The sequence below is a fragment of the Vicugna pacos genome, chromosome 14, assembly GCF_048564905.1.
Source record: "Vicugna pacos chromosome 14, VicPac4, whole genome shotgun sequence".
Classification (NCBI taxonomy): domain Eukaryota; kingdom Metazoa; phylum Chordata; class Mammalia; order Artiodactyla; family Camelidae; genus Vicugna; species Vicugna pacos.
The window spans coordinates 2,000,675-2,016,039 of NC_133000.1; positions in this window are offsets into that span (position 1 = coordinate 2,000,675).

The following is a 15,365-nucleotide window of genomic DNA, read 5'->3' on the forward strand; positions in this document are numbered from 1 at the left end:
CGAGGCCAGATGGGAGCGGAAGGACAAGTCCATCCACGCAAAGGAGATGAAGACCTGAGCTGCACACAGAATTCAAGCACAGAGGCAGAGCTGGAGAGCGGCGAGGAGGCTGACTGTGAGGCCGAGGGGCTCCCCGCACGCGGAAGGCGGCAGAAGGGACGCGCCAAAGGTGTCGCCCAGGCGACAGGACCAGGTGACACCCCACGGAGGGGCCTTCATCCGGGCGGGAACTGACTTGGCTGCGGAGGGGAGGAAGTGAAGGTCGGCGAGGACGGGGAGCCCGGGCCCGGCTGCGGCCCCGCGAGGTGCCGGCAGGCAGCAGGCCCGTGGGCCGGGGCTGCCGGGGAGGTGGGCGCCCGGCCACGCAGGCCGGGGCGGCGCCACGGAGGGGGCGGGGAAAGCCTCAGGAGGGGGTGAGGGTTCCAGGAAACGCGCAGAGGATGGGGAAAGGACTGCGGGTGGAGCCCTGGGGAACAGCAAAGCAGACAGAGCCCCCCCACCCCCCGTGGCTGCAGGGCCGGGCTTCTCCCACCGCCACCGCCACCGCCACCGCCACCGCCACCGCCACCGGGGAGCGCCCAGCCAGCCCTGTGCCCGGGGGGGGGGGGGGGGGGGGGGGGCGGGCCGAGCGCGGGGCGGGGCGCGCCCAGTACGCGGGGGTCCTGGCCCCGCCCCCCGGGCCCCGCTAAACAAACCAACCAACCTAACTCCCCCTGCAGATAAAAACTACGGTTTCTTCCCCTGTGACGGGTTGAGCTGTGTCCCCCCCCCCCCCCCAATACCAGCACTTAAGTCCTAACACCAGTCTTTCAGCATGCGGCTTTACTGGGATGTAACCAGCTAAGAAGAGGTCGCACTGGAGCAGTGGGACCCTAGCTCAGCAAAACCAGTGTCCTTGTAGAAAGAAGGCCCCGTGAAGAACAGACACGCGCAGGGGGAAGGCCGATGAGGGCTGAAGTCCTGCTCACACCAGCCAGGGGGCAGCCAGGAGCCGGGGAGAGGCCCGGACAGCTCGCGCCCTGCCGCCCTCGGAGGGGAAGGCCCTGCGACAGCCCCATCTTGCCGCCCAGTCCCCGGCGCCCAGGACGGCGCGCTTCTGCACAGCCACCCGTCGGCGGCCCCGGCGGCACGGCCCCTGCGCACGCGGAGAGGGGACTTTCTCTGCTGTACCCCAACCCCGCCCCACCCGGCTTCTCTGCTCTTCCTCCTGGATGGCATGCCACCCTGACACGGCCTCCTCCCTCCGCCGGAGCCTGAGAAGCACGTTACCGCGCACGGCTCAACCATGGCAGACAGCCCAGTCTTCACCCAGCGCAATTATCCCAGCAACTACCATGTGCCTCAGTTTCCCCGTTTTAAAATGAGGAGCTTAGACTGCACCGTCATTGCCAGCTCCACGTTTCTAAAAATAACTGGATTGAAAACAATTCGCAGAAAAGTGAGGATGAGCGTCAACCCCTTCCCTCCCGGACCTTCACCAGGGGGCATCCCGAGCCGTTAGCAAAGGCAGAGCCTGCCTGGGGTCATCAACAGACAGATCGTCACGACTGACTTGCCGTGTTTTATTTGCTTGTTACTTAAAAAAATCTTTTGCTTGCCATATTTTTATGTCTTTCTTATGGGCCTCTTGAATATGAAAGTCACATAGCTTCATGAACATTATTTTCCCCTTTATCTTAAAACCATCACCTTAAAGCTTCAAACTTTGATCCGATGCTAAACTTGATGACTTACAAAATCACACTCATCAGGCAGCAGTTCAACTCATGCTCAGATTTCATCCCTCCAGACTGTCTGTCCCAAGTGGTTTTCGTAATTTCACCACCCACGAAGCCTGTCTGATTTTGCCTTCACCTATAATCTTCGTTCTCTGCCGTCAAGATTAGATTATCCGTCCCGGCATCTGTTTCCTGCCCTTCTCTAACTAGGTTGCTCTAATTTACAATCTCAAACTCAATTTCTTTCACAAAACCAAAGAACCGCCTAACGAAACAAAGGAACATCTTTAATGCCCGTCTGGCTTTAGAATCTGTGCTCACCCTGGTAAACGCTGGCCCTGCACCAGGCCAGGGGTGTCATCGCGTATCTGAAATACTCTTCTATCTTAAACCCTGTTATCTAAATGTTATTGAAACTCCATCACGTGCCAACCCGAGAAAAAAAAAAGTGCATATTTTTGAGATAACAGAGCAATCACAAAGTTGGCCCAGGGGAGTAACATTTGGCTGGGAGTAACATTTCTCACTGTTTTGTTTTGGTTTTTTTACTGTCACACTAACTGTGAAATGCAAAATTCATAAAAAATAGTACTATTGTTTCATGAAGTCAAACCATATTGTCACTTCAGACCTACTAGTAATAGAAAGAAAAAAGTCTTCAGTCTTAGCTTTGTTAAGAATTTTACATATTTTATTTTAAAACCAAAGTAAATAAAATCTTTGTTCTTTCATACACGAAGCACAGTGCAGGTTCTCAAAGAAAATAAAATGCTGTTAATTGACTAAGAGCCTCATATAGTGTAGAACCCTGTTTTGAACTAAGCGTTTTTATACCTAAGTGTGTGTTTTACAGGCGTTTCACAGTGAATAGAAGTGGCCCTTGGACCAGCAGTTGGCAAACAGTCTTGTACTGGGTGGGTGGGCAACACAGGGGGCACCAGGCTCATGAACTGAGAGGCTTATCAGTGGAAACACAAGGAGACACTTAGCTCAGAACAGCTCTCTTGTCAGTTGGGTGGTTCTACCCATTTTCTAGAAACAGGAACTGAGGGTCACTTCCCAAAGCTAGTGAGGGGCAGAGCTGGGACCTTCTGCCCCAAGTCCACACATCCTTCTGTTTCTCCTGGTCAGAAAAGGAGCCCTCAGAAAGCCGCCTATGTGAATGCAGAGGACAACTTCCCACATAATCTGAATTCAGTTAGTGGAATGCAGATTAATACAGTTTTACTGTGCTATTTCTGATATTCCTTGCTGCAGGCTGGATTTCTTTCCAATTCTGAGTTGCAGGGAAGTTACCCATTTACACACACATTTACTTTTACATCATTACCCATAGATAGGAACTATGCGACTGCAGGAACCTGCAGACTTTCTGTTGACTGTGTATGGGCCAGTGCGACAGACTGCACATCTTTCTTCCCAACTGCTGAGGCACGATAGGTCTATTCGTGGATTTACGGTGCCATCCTGTGGTGACACACAGATATTCATTTTATTTTTTAATACCGTTTTTAACTTATGAAATATTTCAAATGTATTTTAAAAGTACAGAAGTAGTGCAATACCCAGGTACCCAATACTTTATTATAGTTCCTTTGGATCCCTCACTTAATGAATAATTAGAAATAATTATTAGAAATAAACCTTACAGGCGACCCAAGTCAACCGTCCCCTCCCCCAGATGCCTGAGCATGTAGCTTTGTTCCTTCTCCACACCTCTGCTTACGTATCTATTCAATGTACATTCACAATGACAGTAAGCCATGGTTTTGTGCTCTGAACCGCACACACGCCCGCACACAGACGCATGTAACATCATTCTAAACATACTCTCTTGCCCTCTGGCTCTTCCTCTCAATGCTGGGCTCTCAGAACCTTCCCTGCGGCTGAACGGCTCCTGTTGCTCCCTGTCAGTGCACCGGCGAATCCTTCCGCCGCGGTGGTGGTCAGGTGTGGGGACAGCAGACGGCCCCTGGAGTTAAAGGGCTGTTTCTACGAATTCATGTTACATTCAGCAGGGGGAGAAAATTCCATTCTGCTCCACGTTGCTTTGAGTTTGATCTTGAATAAACACTATTTTAAAGTGCTTTTCCACATCTACTAAAACAGAACCCTAGGTGTTTCCTTTTTGAACATTTCTATGCACTTAAAACAAAGGGATATTTTAGAACATTCAGTCCAAAAGAATATTTACGACATGACTTCCCGCGCACCCAGAAAACAGAGTTCTCGCTCCGAATCCTCGCTGGGCTCAGCGTGTAACCTGAGATGCATCCTGTACTGACCAGGAAACGAGCCACCTTCACTCTGCCTGCGGCAGCTGAGCAGGCCCGAGCGGGGGCTTCTGCTCACTCAGCCCTCTGTTTCCACGTGAAACTGCTGTGGACACGCCTCCCGGGCCGGTCGGCCAGCAGGCAGGATCCGCGCCTCCTGGTCCTTCCCTCAGGTGCACGAGTGCGCCCCGGCAGCTCCGAGCGCTCGGAGGCACGTGACTCGCTGACTTCATTTTCCGATACGGCGCCAGGACGCTGGGAGGTGGAAAGATGCCGCGTGTGGGGCCGCCGCGCGCGGGCGTGCCTGCGACGGGTGCGAGGAAGCGGGACCGAGCACGGCGAGCCGCCCCACCCGCACTGGGTCCTGCCCAGTGATGCAAGTTCTAAGCTTACTAGAAGGTTTCTTGCGTGAAACCCGAGTGATGGCCTGACGCCCTGCTGAGCGGGTCAGATGCAGAAGGCGTCCCGCAGAGCAAAGCCTCACGTCACGTGTTGATGCGGGGGCCTGGGTTTCCGCGGCAAATCCACTCAAACACGTGACAGACCGTGAGCCGGGCACACGGGAGGCTGACGTCCGTCCTGAAGGAAAGGAAGCTACGTGGACGTAAGGCGGTGACCGCAGCCCCGCCTGTCCTTGGACGGTGCCTGAACCCCGGAACGGCTGGAGACCCGGCTTCCGCGAGCCGGTTTCCAGCGGCTCCTCCTCCCTGGATCCCCTCGGGCCCCCTCACCCCCACCTCCCACACATCATAGGTGGAGAAACACAGAATTCTAGCTCTGCCCCCAACAGAACTGAGTTCCCACATACTCGCTTTACACATGGATGCTGGACTCTGAACACACTTTATTGCTCAAAAAATACAATCTAATTACATGAAAATACTGTTGAATGGAAGTTTTTTTTTTTAATAGTTCAACAAGATTGAGTTTATTGATTCCGGCTGCTGAACGGAAGTTTTAAGAAAAATCACTGCTTGTGGTGATTTCACTTCTGCAAGTTAGTTGATTTTGTCTTTTTCAAGCAGATACAAGGATGTTACCACCAGAGAGCACCATGGTTCTTCCTTAATCAGCATACATTCCATTCACACTGACCTCTCATTTTAGGGGCGATGTTAAATAGTAGCCATCGTCATTTAAGCTGAATTTGGAAAATTCTTTTGCTCTACTTTTGAGTTTTGTCTACTAAAAGCACCCAAAGGCATTTCAATTTTGGTTTTTCAAATGAAATATGAAAGCATGTTTTAAAGTATGTTTTTCAGCACCGTGGTCACATCAAGAGTTTTAAAATAGTTTTCCTTGGAACTGCGCCTGCCTCACTCAATGGGAGTTACGTTTGAGTTCTTGGGTTTGTTCACATGCCGTCTGCTTCCTGATTCTCAGGACAGGTTTGTGCTAAAGATCTTAGGTCTTCTTTGTGGGAGAACACAGGTTCACCGCCTTCATAACACGCCTGGAGAACTGCTGGTGCGTCTGAACACTGTGCAGAATTACCCCCATTCTTTCACTCAGTAACATTTATACTTTTCCTCCTCCCTGTCACCTTCTCCAGACTCAGCAGATAACACTTAAAGCCACTTTCAGCTCCAGGGTTTTATGATCTGTGAGGCCATATTCAGAGCACACCAGCCCGAGAATATTGCTTCAGGAACATGAAACTCGAACACCTGCTTCTGGTCAGATGTGACCATGTGACTGTGTGCGCTTCAAACTTCCAGCGGTGCTTTTAGAATGAAGTAGGTGTGGTCAGGGGCCCGCAAAGAGGAACTTCCTTCTTCCCTGGTTGAGTTCAGGGACAGACACCTGGGAACATGACAGTTTTGGTCTCTTGGGTGATGATTTCAATTGCCTTTGGCCTGACCCCACCTTGCTTTTGGGAAATCACAGGACACCACATTGGTCACACAGACAGACGCAAGTCCCCAATCTAGTTGGGAGCCACTCCTCAGTGAGGGCTGCTTGTAAGAACTAAAAGAACCGACCCAAGAGTTCTGAGTCGGGGTCCAGGGAGCTTCTGTAATGAGAGGCCTCGGTCAGAACAGAAAACCAGCGTGGGGGGGGTGAGGGGACAGGGTGACTCCACGGACAGACTGTCCTGTATTCAGTACCCTGCCATCCCTACTGCCAGGAGGAGAACTTAGAGAAAAAGAGATTCCTTCAAGGTTAACCATGAGAGTCGAAAGTCATGCCAACTTGGTCCTTAATAGGAATATGACCTTATCTGTATCCTAACCATGTTTCTATGTTTATAATCAAGATTTAGAAAAAAGTTACAAGACCACGTTTTAGTAACTGTACCAGAGTTTTTCCATCCGATGGGATGAAATGTGTTTGAGGCAATGAGTCACTGCTTAGTGCGCACTTTGTCTTCCATTTTCTGAGACAACCAGCAGCACAGGACTGTGATGTTATGACCAGGCTTACATTGGACATTACGTGACGGTCCTACCCGTGTGCTTATCAAGTTTATTCAGAGAGCATCTCCCAAGTAACACTGAATTAGATCCAAACAAAAAACACAGCCTCACGTGATGACTATGACGTCCCTGAAGGTACACAAAACAGTCCACCCCCAGTTTTGAAAATTATGACTTGAAATAAAAATGCTTTGAAAATACCCCTTATTACACCTGAAAAAGATCATCTAAATAATTTATGGGTCATTTTTCCTAAAAAGTATAAAACTTTTCTGTATTTGGACTTTGATTTTGGTGGAGGAAGCAAAATTGTAAAGGAATTTCTCAAAATGTAGGTGTTTTGTATGACAGAACTGCACGCGGCTTAACTCAACATAAAAGAAGGGGGGAGGGTGGAGCTCAGTGGTAGAGCACGTGCTTAGCATGCAGGAGGTGCTGGGTTCAACCCCCAGTTTTAATGGAGATTAAAACATAAACAAAAAATTTTTAATAAAACAAACAATTATCGAGCATCTATTTACGGCCAACTACTAGGTATCGAAAATGAGCAAGTAGAAATGGCACTTCCATCGTGGATCTTAAACGACAGAAGAGGCAACAGCAACTACGAAACAGTTTTTAAAATCTAAAAATCCCACTTTGATAAGTGCTATCAAGGAGGTCGGGACTTGCAGATACACACTACTATATACCAAACAGACAAACAGCAAGCGCATACTGTACGGCACAGGGAACTATATTCGGTGTCTTGTAGTAACATATGGTGAAAAGGAATATGAAAAAGAGTATACGCATGTACATGTATGGCTGAATCACTGTGCTGTACACCAGAAACGGAAACTGACACAACAGTGTAAACTGACTCCACTTCAATAAAAATATATATAAATTAAAATAGGGAAAACTATGTCCAAATAGTGGTTCTGACACTCACCTCAAGTCCTTGTAATGCACAACTGTTTAATTAATGTTTTCTGAAATGAGCTCGTCTCTATGTAGCCAGAATGGAAGCAAGAGAGAGACGGAGAAGACACTGAAAGGCTCGGATGACAGCTACCCTTCTGTGACCTCGAGCCTGAATGTAGGGCTGCACAAAATCAAAGGACTCGAAGACCCACACGTGAACTCGGCACTCTTCAAAGTTCTGTAGCTGCAAAACAGGCTAAGACTCTCTTGGCTTGGCTGTGTTCTGTTAGAATCCCTGCCACCAACTCCTTCTGCAGCCTCGCACCTTATATGACTCTGTAATTCCTCTGCACCTTTCAAAACATGGTTTCCAGCAGCGCTGGCACATGGATTCATATTGTTATCATTTAGAGATTACAGTGAACACAGGTTTTCAAGCAGGAAACTTTTTCTCTTGTTCACTTACTGTAAGATGCAAATGGTCCTGTTTGATCAGGCTACACGTACTTAACTTCAGTGACACAGACATCTCACATGTGCCTCTGCTTCTTTCATCATTTTACAAACTGAATAAAAATAAAATGAAAGGAAGAGGTCATGGTTTCCATCTTTGTTCCAAGCACAGCAGCTGACTCTTCAGTGGTGTTACTTCCACTGGGGGCTTGTTTAATCCTATGTGCTGGTTATAAAATGCAGCAAGAAAGAGAAAGCTTTGGTGAAAAAAACTAACATTTATTTAAAATTGATTACATAGCAGAAAATATTAGATATCTTTTCTCCTGTAATTGGAGAATGGCCTTGTTTCCACAGAAACACGCACTGTTCTCATTTTACCAAAGGCGGACTTGGTCTTGGAGAGACTGTGTGACCATCTCAGGACCTAAGAGCTTGGAAATCAGCAGCTGATTTCCCTGATACCAAGACCAGCTCTGTTTCCACTACAACACCAGAGACCATCCGGACCAAGCGCAACACTAGCTGTTCAAGTGCCTAAACCACCCTCCGCTGGGTTCACAGACACCAAACAGAATAAAAACCCATGCCCTCGGGAAGCTTATATTCCAGCAGGAAGAGACCAAAGACAATGAAAAAGATTATATATCTATACATACGGTCATATTTGTAAGGTTGACAAGATATTATATATATAATATATATAAAACATTAGCAGGATATCATACATGATGCAGGTATTTACATATCTCACCTGAAGTATCATCTCTAAGTTACACTCAGCGTGTAAATGAGCAGCTACATTATCTTAATTAACGTGTGGGAGTGAAAATGTCCTTTTCAATAGAGATCCAACGTTTTGCCCAGCCTCTCAGTGCCCCAAATCTCCAGACTATCCCGACTCTTATGTAAATGTCTCGAGAGTCAGCCACGGAAGGAGAGGCTGGGCTTCATGCCGGGCTTCCCACCGCCGCACCTGTGCTGACGTCACAGCTGAGGGGTCCTGGACTCCTAAGTCAGAACTCCTCCTCAGCGAGGAGACTCCCTTCAGCACGAGACGCCCTTCAGGTCAGAGCCATTAAGTGCATCAGGAGAGATGTCTCCTTGGGGATACCATATCATTCTTCCACATGACACCCTCAAGGACAGAGCTTTGGAATGAAATTTTCCACAATGAAACTTGCCCAGAGGTCAGGACAGGTGGCAGCTCAATAACTCACCGTTCAGAGACAGAACTCTCCAGCTAACCCCGAGATCCCTTTTGGATTTAGGCATATTTTTCCTATCTCCTCATCAGTAAATTCTAAGTGATATAAAACTGGCTGTATTAAGACCGAGAATCCTGATAAACTGTATTAGGGGAAATTTATTTTAACATTCTGCTCTAGGTTATCAATTCTGTAAAATTAGCAAATACAGACAACATCTTGAAAGAGCCAAAGAAACTTGCTTTATCGAGCTGGGAACACCCCTGTCCAGCCGAGCAGTGGCCACAGTGACCGGCAGAACCACTCAAGACTTGTGTCAGCCTGTCCACACTCTCTTTCACCCTCACCCCCATCCGGATCAAATGGACTCTTAGAAGAACTGACTGAGGTTCACAAGTCTTGAGGAACAGTCTCAACAGTACTGTTTGCTGAGTGAATAATCTTAGCCAATATCTTAGCTTCCTTGCCCGGCGCCTTCCTCATTTGTGGAAAGAGCCCAGCACCCAAACCTGCTCACCTGAGGGTGCTTTGAGAATGCTGGGAAAGCATTCAAATAGAAAGAAAGCAACAGGCTGTGGTGTGTTCTCATCACCCTAGTCACAGTATTTGATTTTTCCAGTAAAAAGCTGAGTCCTGGGTGGGGAGGTTGTAGCTTGGTGGTAGCAAGCACAGGTCCTGGGCTCAATCCCCAGGACCTCTGTTAATTAATGAACAAATAAATAAATATAATTAACCTCCCCCCCAAAAAAAAACATTTTTAAATTAAAAAAAAATTTAGTCCAAGTATCACATGTCATATCTTACGGCAACCAGGATGACCTTGCTACTGCAGCACTTGGGGTAAAACAGCAGGCAGCGAGGAGGTGAATGGCAGTGACCCAAAGGCCGTTCAGGAACCTACACGTCACCAATCAGAAAAAGTCACAGTGCACGGTGACGAGTTCTAACACAGGGTTATTCCCAGGGCATCTCTCTGTCAGCAGGTCTGCATATCAAACTGTACAGATTGAATACAATCCTCATCAAAAGCCCAGCAAGTTGCTCTGTGGACAGTGACAGCGAAGACCCAGGCTAGCCAACACAACACTGACAGAGAAGGAAAAAGCCAAAGAGCTGACATGACCCAATTTCAAGACTTACTTTAAAGCTACAATAATCAAGACAGTGTGATGCTGGTGAAAGAAGAGGAAAACAGATCAATAGAACAAAATAGCTACAAACAGATCCACACAGGCACAGCTTATCTGTGACAAAAGATCAGAGGCAATCCAATGGAGAAAAGATTGTTTTTCCAACAAATGTTGTGGGAACACCACCACCCACATTCCAAAAAATGAATCTAGAGACAGATCTTCTACCTTTAACAAAAATTAATTCAACAGGGACTACAGACCTAATGTAGAACACCAAACTGTAGAACACCTAGAAGAGAACAACAACAAAAGCGTCTAGACAACCTTGGGTATAACGATGACTTTTTTAGACACAGCACTTAAGGCCATGACCCATGAAAGAAGTAACTGATGAGTCAGACTTCATTAAAATCAAAGACTTCTGCTCTGTGAAAGACACCAATAAAGAGAATGAGAAGAAAAGCCACAAACTGGGAGAAAACATTTACATCATATCTGATAAAATTTAATCCAGCAACAGAAGAAGTATGATACAGCATGAGTAGATGGGGTAATCCAAGAAATGCAAGTTGGTTTAATATTTTACCATTAACCCATGTGACTTACTATATTAATAAAAAATGTTAAATATGCATATTGAAAAGTAAAAAGAAAAGTCATATGATCGTTTCAGTAGATGTAGAAAAGTCAGTTGAAAGCTGAATACTCGTTCATGACACAAACTCTTCCGTAAACTAGGAGTACAATGTATGTTCTTCAATCTGATAAAACACTTCTAGGAAGCATTACATTAATGGTGAAATATTGAATGTTTCCCCTAAGTTAAGAAGAAGGCATGAATATCTACTCTTACCACCTCTATTCAGATAGACACTCATAGGAGGCTGCAGCCAATGCAGAAGGCAAGAAGACGAAATGAAGGAAATAATGCTGGGAAAGTAAGAAGTAAAACTGCTTACACTCATGGATAACACAGATCCTTGGTAGAAAATACTAAAGAATCTATAAAAAAAAAAACTATTAGAACTAATAAGTGAATTTATTCCACAATCTGCAGCATATCAATTGCATTTCTAAGTATTAGCAACAAAAATTAGAAAATAAAACTGAAATGCTTTTACAATAATTTTAAAAAGTAATTACAAATAAATTTAACAAAGATGCAAGACTCCTACACTGAAAATTGCAAAGCATTGCTGTGGAAAAGCTAAAGAAGAGTTAAGTAAATAATAAAGTAATAAAATATGTAATATATGAATAATAAAAATATATATAAGGTATATATTTTTAAATATATATAATATACATAAAACATATAAAGCATAAAAAGAGATGTGTCACGTTCATAGGCTGGAAGACTTAAAAACCATTAAGATGTTCATTATCTCCTGCTTACCTGATATATTCAACACAATTTCAATCAGACTCTTTCCTTAGAATTTGATAAAAATGATTTTAAAATTTATATGGAAATACAAATAATTCAGAATAGCCAAAACAGTCTTGATAAAGAACAAAAGGCTTATATTTCCTGATTTCAAGACCTACTATAAAGCTACTCTCATCAGTCTCACACTGCATTTAGGATCGACCTCTAGTTCAGTGATGCTGAATACACAGTGCAAATAAAGATTCACATTCATAAGGTCAGCTGATTTTCAACAAAGGCTCTTATGCAATTCAATGAGGAAGGAAAATCTTTTCAATAAATAATACCTACAAGGGAAAAAGTAAAACAAAATTCAACTCAGTGTACAGAAAAATTAATTTGAGATGGATCACAGACCAGAATATAAAAGCTAAAACTCTAACATCTTTAGAAAAAAACGTGGGAGGGTTTCTTGGTAGCCAAATAGATGTTTCTTAAACACAACTGTGAAATCACTAACTAAAGAAATAAGGGTGATAAACTGTAATACGTTAAAATGTAAAGCTTCCACTAGTCAAAAGACACGTCCAAGAAAATGAAACGGCAAAACATAGAGAAAATACATGAAAACACACACCTAACAATAGGCTTTATGCAAATGTATAACAGACGCCCACAACCCAGCGAACAAGAAGACCAGCCCCATCAAAATCGAGCACACAGACTGGGTGAACACCCCAGACAGACGAGGCGCCAACAGCCACAAGGCGCGTGAAGGGACACTCAGCAGTATTAGCCATCAGGAAAAGGCAAAGGAGTCACGAAGTGCCACCAGGCCACCAGAACGGGGACAGCCGACAAGCTCAACACACCAGGCACTGGCTCACGGAGTCTCCGACGCTGCTACTCGGCACACTGCTGGCTGTGAAAAAGCAGCGCAGCCACTTGGCAAACGTGTGTGGTAGTTCCTTAAAAAACAAACTAATACCTACCCTCTGACCCAGTAACTCCACTTCCAAGTATTTAGGAACAAAAGGTATGCTGGTAGCACTGGTGCAGGAACATCCTTGGAAGCGTTATTCATTACAACCTCAAACAACCGAAATGTCCATTGAAAGGAGACTGGATAAACAAACTGCTCTCTTCCTACAACAGAATCACACTCAGGAAACAGCACATCAACGACAGCTACCTGCAACAATTCTGGATGAGAGCAGCCACACAGAAATGTAAGATTCTATCTGTGCAAAGCTCTGTAGCAGGAAAAACTAGTCCATCGTGGAAATAATAAGGAAAACGGTTACCTTCTGGGGACAAGGAATTAACTGGGGAAGGTGTGAGAACACTTTCTGGGCGACAGAAGTAGTCTAGACCTTAGTTAAGACAGGCGTGTTGGTGACATTAGTGTCTGCACCTGTCACCACTCCGAACTGTGCACTTAAGATCTCAAGATCTGTGCTTTTCACTGTGTTCACTGAAGTTGACTTCAGAATAAAAGAACTGCAGACCACACTGACCTCTGCATGGGAAGTTTCCTTTTCGGGACGGGTTAGCAATTCTGAAACTTCTATGCATTCTGTGCTTGAGTAAATAAGCACGTACATTGAGGAAAATGTGAGTCCAGTTGGTCACTGCTGGAGAAATAGCTACAAATATGAGAAGGGGGAGAGACAAAAAAGCAACAGGCATGAACTCGTCGTTTGTGATACAGGAAAGACAGATGATAACAGTCAGGTAGATGAAAGACAGATGACAATAGATCGTTGACAGATAGACAGGTGGATAGACGGATGGATGGATAGATAGATGGATGGACAGACAGGCAGACAGACAGGCACTTTGATGTATTTCTCAGCTCTGTTGAGAACATCTGGCAGCAATGGTTCCCCAAAAGCAATGATCACAACTTGCGCCAGTACCTGGTTTACAGTCAATATCCAACAGGGAAAGGAACCAGAGTGCCTTGAAGAGGAGGCTGACACCAAGTCCGGGACAGAAAAAGTGCAAAATGAATCTGCAAGATCTCATGTTAAAAAGCAACAAAGTGGTCAAAGAATGATGTGAACATCAAAAAGACACAGGAGCCAAGCTTGAAGGGCTCCCACTGGTCACATGCAGACGAATCCAAGCATCAAAATAAATAATAATTCTAGTGGATTAAAACTTTCAGAATAAAATTAAAAGTTACTGGCCCAAACCTATATGAATAAATTACTAAATAAACAAGTAGAAGAGAAAGGGAGTCTTTCTTGTAACAGAAGCCGACAGATGCGCACAGAAGGAATGCAGGCGGCAGAGAGGCCATTCATAGATGCTAAACATAGTGGGTAAAACGTTGATGTGGAACAGGGCATTCACACAGTGTCCGAGCATCTCCCCATAAATCACGTATTCATTAAAGAGGAAAAACAGTAACTTTACAGTAGAGACACCTGGCTGACAATACCTTGGTAATCAAGTCCTCAAAATGAACATCAGCCACATTGGTACAAACACGCATTCCATGTTGCCTAATGTGACATACTAAGGGGTCCACAGCATCGTTTCCATGGCATTCCCACCAAAAGCATCAAAAAAAGAGTTTCATTCTTCAAAGAAGTTTGTAAGATCAGGAAAGAAAAACACATTAACGCAGGAACTATCTCGGGAAAAGGAGATGAAATGATGCGGTCCCTCAGTGCAGTGTCTAGCCCTGGACAGGGTCCCTGAACAGGAATAAAACAGTTGTAAAGGGCATTGGACGATGGATGAAATTTGGACATGGACTGCCAATTCAATGCCTTGATTTTTATCGTCGAAATTTGGTTTCGTAAGTACACGTCCTCGTCCTTAGGAAATACACACTAAAGAATTCGGTGGTAAAGGGGCGCAGTATCTTCAACTCACTCTGCAATGGCTCACGGGAAGCAAACGTTACCTCCACTGCGTTAGCTCTATCCCGTATCCATCTCCAGAGGGGATGATAAACAAGTCACTATGGGCTTTTCTTGAAATTTTTCCACTTTCAAAATTACATTAAAGATTGCATACAAGAATACACATCAAAATAGCAAAAATGTACACAAAAATCTCATCTTTCTTATTTTGACAAATTTGCACAGGTAAGGAAGGTGTGAGTTACTCAGGTAATAGTGACAGTGGGTGGACGGTCTGGGTCAGAAAATGCAGGAAACAAGTGTGCTCTTAGCAACTCATTACTAGGGACAAGGTTTTAAAATTTCTTACCCAGAAGAGGTGGCTGAATGTGAGAGATCATAGCTTTCTTACTTAAGAAGGCCAAGCAATCTATTGGACGAAACTTTCCACAGGATAAGCTGGACCCTACACGCCCTCACGTTACATATTTTCATAAAGAGTAACCTGTAACGAAAAAGAATTCGAAACTGTATGTATGCGCATGTATGACTGAAACACGATGTTGTACACCAGGAAGTCACACATTGTAACTGACTATACTTCAATGTTTAAAAATGTTAAAAAAAAAAACAAAAAACAAAAACAAGAGTGCCCCGGCCCATAGAACTGTTATCTGTCTGCCAGAGATACGAATTTACTTCTTACTGCATTTGATAAAGTGACTAGAAATAGCAATTTTAAAATGACATTGTCATTTTGTTTCCATTTTCAAGCCAAGAAACCCCTTTATTTTCATGCCACGGCTGTGAACGTCTTTGCAGGCTTACAAGAAAATGCAAACACTAACACAGTTAGAATGAAACCTCTCGACTTACGTCTTTTCCACTATTACGTGAAACTCCTGTCGTAAGTCACTGACTTGAATTCTGCCCTGAGTAACAGGGTGCCCTTGGCACCCCGGAGACCGAGAGACGGCAGATCATAAGACGTTGCATCTGGGAAGGACGTGCTGGGTAAACACTGCTGCCACGA